An 11,560-nucleotide genomic window follows, 5' to 3' on the forward strand; every position below is an offset into this window, starting at 1 on the left:
TCACTTCCTGTTGTAGCATTGTTTCCAGGAAGATGGTATGGCAGTACTTCCTCCAGGGGTTTCCTTTGTGTGTTTATGTCCATGCTTCTTGCTTCAGGCCCGGTCCAAATTTAGCATTTAACACAAAACATTGAACAGGAAGAGTTAATACAGATGTTTTGAACTCAGGTTTGACTGTCAGAAAATCCATTCTGCTTTTCATTACATAATGTTACTAAACAGCAAGCAAATCACAAATTATGACCATTGATTTATCCCTTTTTTGTCAAATGGGTAGTGAAACCGACTGTAACCATGGTAACAGAGGCCTTTCATTCTGATTCGTCAGTTGTTGCCAGTAGTAACCTTGTGTTTACACTCAGTGTGGATGATGTCATTAAAAAAGTGGAGTAAGTTAGACTGGAAATCATGAAATATTTGAGGCTGTCTACACCCAGAAAATTATTTTTACACTCAATGTGGCCAGATTTCTGATCTTTCATACAAAGTAACTATCAACTGACATAGAAGTTTAACCATGAGCCTAAAACTGAAAGGAGCTAGAAATCCAGGTTGACCCTTCCAGGGAAGTGCACAGTGTGATCCAAATCATTATCAAAGTATATAAGGAAAGTAAATCAAGAATAATTTCAACAATCTATCATGGGTTCAACTCATACGACAAAAATTCAACCAAATATATAAAAGAAAAATGGGAGAAGGAGCTCAATGTGGAAATTGCAGATGGTGAGTGGTTTAATATGTGGAAGATACACCAAACATCCACTAGTTCGGTGATCTGGAGGGAATTTTCCTGGAAAAATCTGGTGCGTTTCTTTATTACACCTCAGAAGCAAAGTAAGCAGTTAAACAGACAGCAGAAATGTTGGAGGGAATGTGTAAAATGTACCTAAGTAATGTTGGTTTGTTCGCCTTTTGTTGTTCTGTCAAATATATGTGTAAAAAATTTCAATAAAAACTTAAGTGAAAAAAAAAAAAAAAACCTGACAGGAGCTCAATTCAACTGCCCCATTAAACCATAATAATAAATCAGAGCCGTTTCTATTCAAATGCTGAAAAACTCACCTTTTTGCATCTGTCTTTCCCACGATTTACCCCTGAAAAGATATGAAGAATATCCATTAGTGTGTTCAGACAAGTCTACACTATGTCACAGTGAAAAGATTTAATTGATACAAAGCAACACTTACTACTGAGAGGCCTTGTTTGAGTGCTACCGAAATGCCATATTTCCAAATTATGGATACAAGGTGCAAGCAAGAACCAAATGAATAAATAAAATCAAAGCAGCTTACAGTAAAGGTAAAAGAATAATAAGAAAAGGCAATTAGTTCCTCAGGGTCAAGCTATTCCACAGGGTTGGAGCCAAAATACTATTCTGATTGGACAGATTGTTTGTGATTTATAATAAAAAAGAAAGCGTGGGCAGAAAGCTCAAATTGCTATGGCAACAAGTCCACAGTAAATTTAAGACAGAATAGAGGAGTAGAAGAAAAATAATCAGCAGATTGATAATAAAGAACATTCATCCATTCATTTTCCAAGTTGTTTAATCATCTGGAGGGCTACAGGAGAACTGGAGCCCATCCCAGCCAGGGGGGCCACCAGGGATTTAGAGCCCTGTGAAACAAATATCTCTTTGGACCCAAAACTTCAATGTCACAAACTTTTAAAATATAACACTGTGCAGGTATCAATATTCTGCTTACAATAGATTTTATGGTTTTGTGCAAGATTGATGAGAAAGGTTCAAATCATCTTTTATATTATTATTATTATTATTATTATTATTATTATTATTATTATTATTATTATTATTATTATTATTATTATTATTATCATTATTATTATTATTATTATTTGATAATAGATTTGATTTCTACCGCACTTTTCAAGGCACCCAAAGCGCTTTACATCATTGATCCATTATTTATCCACTGTCACACTCTGGTGGTGGTAAACTACATTTGTAGCCACAGCTGCCCTGGGGCAGACTGATGAAAACATGGCTGCCAGTCCACACCAAACGACCCTCTACAAGTCATACTTCTTCCCATTCCTTTTCAAGCACCGAAAATTTTGTTTGATCACGTTGTATGGTTCTTTGTGCTCAAAATAAAACAAAACTAACTAACCCCTCTGACCACCACCAAACATACATATACCAGTGTGAGTGACTGAAGGCAATGTGGGTGAAGTGTCTTGCCCAAGGACATAATGGCACATGACTAGGACAAAGCTGGAATCAAACCGCCAACCTTTCGGTTACAAGACGATCAGGTTCTAGTAATATCTTCAACAAAAACTGGCAGCCCTTCTTAGAATATTACTATTCACCCAGATAGTGACTAGATGCCCCCCCCCCCCATCCCCTAATTAGCTTTAATTACCTACTTTAATCTTATTTATTTTATTGCAAATCCAGCAGTGGTCATTTTTTTCTGTTTCTTTTCCTTCAGTGTTTGTGTTTTGTTTTATTCTGTTTCTTTTTTCAGGGTGGGAGGGAAGGGATAATGGCTTATTATAGTTCATTCATAGAAGCCATTTAGGTTACATTAAAATTGTTGCTTGGGATACATTGTATAAAGACAACTGTCTACTGTCTTTAACTACAACACATGGAAATATTGTACATGTTAGATATTACCATGTGAATGAAAATCCAATAAAAAGATTTATTTAAAAAAATAAATAAATAAATAAGACGACCTGCTCTACCCTCCTGAGTCACAGTCACCCACATTTTGAAAATAGTGTAATATTATAAATAATATTAGACCTTTTCCCATTGATATACAAATACAAGTAAAATATAGTTTTACTTTTTGGAAATGTATTTGCTGGTGTCAGCAATGAGCGCTGGCATCTGGACCAAACCATATCATGAAACAAGGAGGGGGGATGCAGGCCAGGGGTCAAACAAACAAAACAAAACTAAGGCAAAGAACAAATATGACTATCAGTGCCCTGTGAAGCAAACACTCTTTTATGGTGATAGAGTAAAAATTTCTATTATAAAAAACACAAACGCTCTATTTTCTAGGGCCCCTGTCAGTCATGGGCCCCTAGAATCATCATTACCCTCATTAAGGCACCCCTGATCCCAGCTACCCAGCACAAGTCACCAGTTCAATAAAGATCCTGTTGAACAGACATGACTGTGTTTACATGGAGGTGAGAAGTCATAAATAATATATCTGTGAGGGTTGAATCCTCGCACATCACTTCTAATGGAAGCGTAATGTTGTCAGCAGCTCAGTGGTATCTACAACAAACACATGAGCTGTAAAGGCGTGGTAAGGCAGAAGCTGGTGTTGAAATGTTGAAACACCCCCATACGAACGCCCACACATAATCAAAAGCTCAACAAGCCAAGTGATGATACTGAAATCAAACTCCTATTTATCCTTTTTTCTATTCTATCTGCAGTAAAAGGCTTAATCATCAACCATCAGCCAAAACGGATTGGTTTGTTCTTTCTGACATTTCAATGGGAAAGCTGACCTGTTTTACCTGTAGTGTAAACATTTATTCTGGTTCACAATGCCCACCCCTGCCCCCACCCCCAACTCACTCTTCCTCTTTCACTCTATTAGGGCTGCAGTGTGACCCGGCTAGCTGTTGCTAAGTTTATCTCTGTGCCAATCTGTGCCCTAGAGGCGTGCAGAGGCAACCCAGAAAAGACAGAGTGCAGTGTCAGTTAGAATAATCAGGAGAGAGAGAGAGGGGGGTGGTGGTGGTGGTGGTGGTGGTGGTGGTGGGGGGGATGAAAACTCATGATGGCCTGCTCTGTTTTACACGAGCTTTAATCCTAGCTGCAGAACAAGGCATCGTGGGCGAACGTGTGTGTGGAAACGAGTGCTTTTGAGAGTGCGTTTTGTGTGGGTGTGTAAGAATGAGAGACCCTATGGTATTTTATCTGCTACTGAATTTGTTATCACATTTGCATCTCATTACAGTGCCAACACAAATATTAGCTGCAAATGATAGCGCGGTGGTTCTTTATCGCGGGAAAATTAGCTCAGTACCCTCTGTGATGACCCCTCTCCTGAAAAGAACTGGAACTGACTCACTTAATAATTAACACCAACCCCCCCCCAAACCATTTCATCTGGCCTTTGCTAATTATACCACAGTTACAGAAGCACTGTACTATGTGGAAGCTCACTTGATGCAAACAAAATACTTATACTTTAAAGCAGTGATATTTTATTTTATTTTATTTTTTATTTTTTTTTATGGAATTATGCCTTTTAAAACATTTCCCTGTGGTCTACATAAACTGTAAATGTTATGCTTAGGTCTGAATTCTTCATTAATTCAACTCCACAGGTCCATCTTCAACCCTATTTCTGAGTAATGACACCAGAAAGGTCATTTTGAGCACTGGCCCTTTAAATGCACATGAACCACTTCACACCCCATCCCCTCTACGTTGTTGACCATGCTTCTCTGTCCCGTTCAGCCACTTGTGTTTGTTGATACAACCAACAACTGAACATTTTAGGTAATCGGGTCGAAGTTTGGACATATTTTCAGTTTTTACTACAACTGCTGCTGCTGACAAACAATTATGTCGTAATCAGAGAAATATTTATCAAAAGTCTTGACCTTATATGTGCAAATGTCATGACGTATCCAGTTATAAAACGTAACAAATTAAGCGGGAATTGAAACAGGTTGTAGAAATCTATTTGATTTTTGCCGCAATTAATATAAAGATAGCTTTGCAGCACCTGGAGGGTTCAAATTCAAACTTTATTAAACTATTAGGGCTTTATCCATGTTGGTTTAAGATGCCCCTTTTTACTGTTATTGATACAGTTCATTAATTGGGATTGTACACGATACAATAAACTAATAAACTAAACTATACTAAACAAATACACACAAATGAACCAAAGACTAATAAAAGTGGGTTTAGCAAAATATGACCCCTTTAACTGCTGACTATTTAATGTTGTGTATTGAGACTGGGATGCCCTCTGGAACAGGTGGAAGAGGTGGGTGGGGAAGAGGAGGTTGACAGCCAAGTTGTCCTCCATGATGGACAAAGACTCCCACCCCCTCCAGCACACACTCACTGCACTAAGGAGCTACATCAGTGACAGTATGAGACACCCAAAGTGTGTGAAGGAGCGGTATCACAGATCTTTCCTTCCTGCAGCGGTCAGGTTCAACCTGTAGCATGATCAACATACGCACAATTGTAAATAGTATATATAGCTTTTTCTATTTGTCTTTATTCTTTGATTTTGCACTTGTTCTGCTCTTCTGCGCTTTTCTTGTGTGCTTTTTGTGCAACACTGCTGTAACCTGGAATTTCCCCTTGTGGGACAAATAAAGGCTTATCTTATCTCATCTCGTCTCTTCTTATTATGGCCTTTTCTTAATGTTCATATTTCTTTGACTTGCCACTTGTTCTGTATCTATTTAACACAGCTCTTTTTATTCATCTATCTATCTGTCTATTTGGATCTCTATTAGCTGATGGAGGACATCAGCTACTCTTCGTTGGGTCCTCCCATTCCAAACAGACATAACAGTATCCATCCATTCATGCTTCATTCTGCATATAAGCTATTATAGTTGTTGCTTGATTATATATTTGACTACATCTTTTTATTTGTCAGTCTGTAAAGGTGTTATAAACACACATTTATGATTGAAATATGCTGTGTGTAACTTGTCCGTGATTTTTTATTGCATTGTTAAGTGTGTGTTAACCTTAATATGACAAACAAATATAATGAATAATTTTGTGTTGAATAGCTCAGCTCAATTGACTGTATCTTGTCGCACATGATATAACACCAAAATGGATGCCTCCTTGGCACATTTTACCTTAATCTTTGAGATTGAGGTGAAAAAGTATCAAAAGAGGTGAAAGTCACAGTTACGTTGAAGTGGCAGAAACATCTTTTTTGACTGAGAGGCAGTTACAGTGATGACACCTCCTCCGCTTTCAGGTGTGTAGTTTATCAGTCAGCAGTTTTACCACAAACTGTAAATTTCTTGACTTCTTGACAAACATCCTACAAGTAGAGGATCGCATAATTAACCTCCTGAGACCCAGAAAAGCACAAGTTTTGACTTTTTCACATTAAATAATTGATTTAATTGGAAACAGCACAATGCAACTGTTTTTTTCAGACGTATTTTAAGATTTTTATGGAATGTCCTTTGTAGTTGACAGCATTTTTGTTTTTTTCAATAAAGCTGTGAAACTCTTGCCTCCTACAGAGGACAAAAATGCATTGCTGGGTCTCAGGAGGTTAACCCATAACAACCCAATGTTACTTTTGTGTCAGTTCCCAAATTATTTTTATCTCTATATTTAACCTTACTTAAGCGTCATCATTTATCACCATTTACTGCAATATTATCTTCTGTATTTTGTGTTTTTTCAGTGAAAATTAGGTATTTTCCTACATTTAATTTAATAATCATGTAGATGTTCATAAAAGCTCAGAGTATAGTTGATGGTTATGATATCATAAACAGAGAAAACTGAAGAAAAAGCCACTTTTTCAGTCAAATATATCGTTAACTGAATATAAAACAAGTGTGTCCATCCACTGTCATTGATCCAACTCCACGGGTTTTACTGGTGAATCAATGTTGTAGAAGATGACAGTGTTTCCATGTTCACTACGAAGCCTCTGAACGTCCAAATGGTTCATATCTGATGACCATGAAAAGATGACAAACTGTATTTTACACCAATTATTTACATGTATTGATAGAATTAGTGGATCAGAAGTCATTAAATATTTTAGATTGGTAGATGATTTTGGTGGCCAGTGGCTGTTTGAGTCTTTACAGGTTAAAACTGAATCAAAAAAATTGCTTAAAAAAAAAAAAAAAAAAAAGATTTGATTTAGGATAGTAGGAAGAGGCGGGACTTTGGCTCTCTATTCAGACACAGATAGACATGGTCAGTGGTCATACACCTCAACACTGGATGCAATCTGTCATAAAATGAAAAAAAGAAGAGGAAGTCCATTTTCAGTTACTGTAAAAGCATGGTGTACTGCATTAAAGATAACACACTTCCTCTGTCTGACTTTTTCTATGTTTACAAAGGCAACAAAGAAGACAAAGAGTTAAACATAAGCTAAAAGAAAGACATGATTTGCACAATAAACCATAATCTAACATACTATACATACCTGAGGGAACACCAGGAAACAAAGGCCCCAAAACTACAGTGCTCTGCACAGTTTGAGCTGCTGCACTGGAATATGTTCCAAACCTATTCAGTCAATATATTGATCCACAGCTTAAAAAAGAGACATGCTTGTGAATAATTGAGTTTGTGACCTCTTTGCAGTCAGCTGACATCATCACTCTAGGTCTGGATCCAAATACCCTGGTGCACTGGAAAAGCCCCTCTGGCCAGCTCCAGGGGGGTGCTGTAGTATTCTCTGTAGTATTTTCACCTACAACATTGTACTGTTCGAAGCTTTGAAAAGAGACTCTGCAACATGGCTTTTCTGATTACATCACAGCTCAAGAAAGCCTAGTATGGTCATTACAATCCTCTACCTACAATTATATTCATTATTTTCTTAAAAACCAGGCAGGACTTAGAAATGCAATAAATTAGAGCTAATCTCCATCATCACATTCACATAATTTATGTTTGTTTTTGTTGATTAAGCTTAAGTAGTGGAAGAAGAAGTATGCAGATCAGAAGTAAAGGTTCTTTATTCAAAACAATATTAATTAGGCTAATGTATAATTTATTTGATTATCCCTGTCAGTATTTTACCTCTGCATTAATGTGTTGCATTTTTCTGCTGTACATGTTTAAGCCTGAGCTCATTTGCATGACTTTGAGAACCGTTGGCTCCTGCAGTACATAATTTTCCATAAGATCATCAGATGTAGTATGTGTCACTGTCCTATGAGAAATAGTGACTCGGAAAAGAAGGAGTTTTCAGCTTTGTGAAAATGTATTTCACACAATGATTTACTACTGGGAGAGAAAAAAAACCTGATATTACCAGATTTGACCTAAATCACATACATTGCTCCCAAATCTGAGTCTGAATCTCTGTGGCGTTTCAAGATTTTGAGCTATACACAAGTCAATATATAGCCATTGGCTGCATAATATTTTATTTATTAATTTATTTATCAAGGATAATGCAGTGAAACATAGTGGACATATAGAAGATTTGGTGTTCTGCACAAAGAGTACTAGCTAATTTGAAACTCCTGTCCCTGAATGGGCTTTTCAAGTATTGTCTCAACAATAGCATAAACAACATATCACGTCGTGTTTTAGTTCTATAAATTCTAAGTTATCAAAAGTCAGATGTCCTTTAAGATCTGACAAAATAAAAGCAAAAAATGGTGCAACTCAAAGTGATCCAAAACTGAATGCTGGAATTTTCCTTGGATCCCAGATTAGAGAACCCACATATTCCCCTCAAAGCTCAGATCTAGAATTAACAGACTGGAAATCATTTGTGCAAATATTGCAGAATACTCTGTTTAACCTTAGAGCTGCAAAACACGACCAACTAGTTGAGAGCGTAAAAGCATCTGAACAGATGGGTTGTAGAATGTCGCTCAAATGCCTGACCTCTACTTCCATCTTAAATTTTTTCCACCCCGTTTGTGTGATGTGAGTGATGAGTATGATGAATGATGTCATCCAGATACTTCTGAAATGGAAAACAGGTACCACAGAATTTCACCCCAAACACGGTGGTGAATACTATTGGTTCCTACAGCGGGAAACTGTCACATGCAACAAGCACAAGAAACAATACCTGACACATTTATGAACACTTTTGAGCTGAGCTGATGGACTCCGATGCTTAAGTTTATTCTTCATTGGGTTTGATGATCATATTTAAAAGTAAATTTGAACAGTTTATAATTTATCATCTTCAGAATGTGAATATGCAACTAAAGGGTTTGGTGCAAGGTTGGAAAGTGAGTGTTTTTTTTTTTTTTTTTTTACACATTCATATGACTCAAAATACTGAATCCTGGATGAATTCTGAGTAGATTCAGCATAAATGATTCAGTCAAATCAGATGTTTTCCTCCAGTTGCTGAGATTTTGTGGAGGAGGAGTGGAGAATTTTAAACTCAACCCATAGAGCAACATTTCAAACTTCAATTTATCACAATTATTGAAAATGAACACATTCAGAGGTAAAGTAAGTAGTTTTCATTGGACAGGAAGGAAGTTATAGATTGTAATCTGACAATTAGCTATAGTTGCCATTGAAAAATGTTTAATATGGAGTAAAATGTAGAATATTTGCCTCTGGGATGTAGTGGAGTAGAAATACAAACCTGCATAAAAGTTCAGGTGCCCTGTTTACACTCAAGTGTAGTGCTTGAGTAAAAATGCTTAGTTACATTCCATTGCTGTTCTTGTGGCATGTTGAAGCACAGTCAAGGGAGTGTCTTTTTTCCCAGCAGGCCTGGTGATTGAGTCTGCTCTGCCTTCCAATAACTCAACATTTCAAAGATGCACAAAAGATCATATCTGCGTGGGATTGTTAACTGCGTAATCCTACTCGTCAAAGTCAAGACTACTTTTGTTTCTCACAGACCTGTGCATTTCTTAGTCATAAGTAGCTCATCTGTGCCGCGTCTATATTTAAGACACGCCCAGTTACTCAGTGAACATTACAGAGCTCTATGGGACTCAGCGGTGTATACCCATCTCACCTTTGGGGAAACCACAGGGAGTGGCTGATATATCATAAAATAAGCTTTTGTAACTTTCCATTTCAGTGCCTAACCACAGAAGAGGAAGAGAGGGGTTTGTGTGATCGCCAGACTTAATGTTTTATAAAAAATTATCACATAAGTTTTTACATTATATCAAACTTAAAAGAATCAAAGCTGTCCAGAAACATGGTCTTTTTCCTGCACAGTACACAATCCACTACTACCAGTACACCATTCCCCTCAGGAGCCACATGTACTTATCATGCATACTTCCTTAGAGAAAGCATTTACTCTCCTTTTTTACTCTCTCTCCTTTCTGGCTGCATTCCTGTGCAGAACGGGCTGCTTTTCATTTCTACAGGTCGACACAGGAACCCCCTTAGCGTTCCTGTCTGATTGCCTGACACATGTTGGTATTTGGGTGTGTACTTTCACCAAATGCAGAGCAACAATGAGTATTAGGCAGATAAGGGGATGTTTTCTGTGCTACTTGTACTGCATGTATGTCGATGAAACAATGAGATACAAAGATGACAGATGGCAAGGGAAAGAGGAGCACTTCAGCTTACTCCTATCAGTGTTTCATTTGGCTGAGTATCTGGTACTGGAGCACCCTGGGTGGGAGTGTTGGAAGCTCATTTGTTGTGTAACACCTTTTCCCTCCTCCACAATATCACTAAACTCTGCTACAACAAGGTTGAATCACAACAGCTTTCATCTTCCGGTGTGGGATGTTTCAAGTTTTATGCTGTTTTTATGCTCTCAGTCTCCCAAACTTCCCCCATGATACACTTTGAAGAACAAAAACTCAACCAGGGAATCAGAGAAACAATGGTGCAGTCAGAGCAATAAACTACGTGAGCTTCTGCATAATTTTTTTTTTTTTTTTTTTTTGCATCATTTGGCAAAATTCCATAATTACATTTCAGTGTATTGTAGCGCAGAAATTAAACTCTCAAGTGGTTTGAGAGGAATTTGAAAAATGGTAATTTTACACCTACTCTAGCCATGGGAAATCATTGTCGATATAGATGCGTGGTGTTTTCAGAGAGGTTTACAGAGATGCCAGTTTGCCTAAAGAAGTTTTATTTCTGTTTAAGCACCCAAACTACTTTAGAAACAGGCTGATAATCCCATAAATATCAAATTAAATACACCATTAAAAATGAATTGCAATTACTCATTTTCATTTAGGAGAAACGAAGATGAACTCCACATGGCTAATTTGCATAGCGTTGCATTACATACTGGTTATACAGTCACAAGTATAGACGCGTTGAAAAGATACTGTATATATGATATAAACCTGCTTAGCAGTAACCATAACAAAGCACGTGAATCCACAGAATTTGCTAAATTCGTTAGCTTCCTATCATCTTCATTCGTTCTTATTTCCTGCACAGCTGTATCAGAATTTGCATTTATTTTACTTCACATAAACAGTCTAATAACAGGATGTGATGTGATCAAACAGTATCTGGTCCCTTTAGGTAATCTGATAATTTGTTAGTCTGGTAATCTGGTAATGTCTTTTGATACTATAATACTAATTTTTGCGGCTGCCTTTTTAAATTGTAGGCTTGGTTTTTTGTTTTTCTTTTTGTCTTTTTTTTTCCTCTTGTATTTTTTTTCCTTTTTGTGAATGTCTGAAAATATGATAAAATTAATGAAAATTAAATTACAAAAAAAAAAAAATACTAATTGTGAAAACATTGAATTCATTATAGATTGTAATATTACGAGCATGTGAGTAGTGACTCATCACAGTGATCTCAATAATTATGTGTTTACTTCATTAATCATCCTGGTAAACAAAGATAACAGCAGTGAACCAACAAAGGAGGTCATCAGCTTTCCTG

Source organism: Sphaeramia orbicularis, chromosome 22 (assembly GCF_902148855.1).
Source record: "Sphaeramia orbicularis chromosome 22, fSphaOr1.1, whole genome shotgun sequence".
Taxonomy (NCBI): domain Eukaryota; kingdom Metazoa; phylum Chordata; class Actinopteri; order Kurtiformes; family Apogonidae; genus Sphaeramia; species Sphaeramia orbicularis.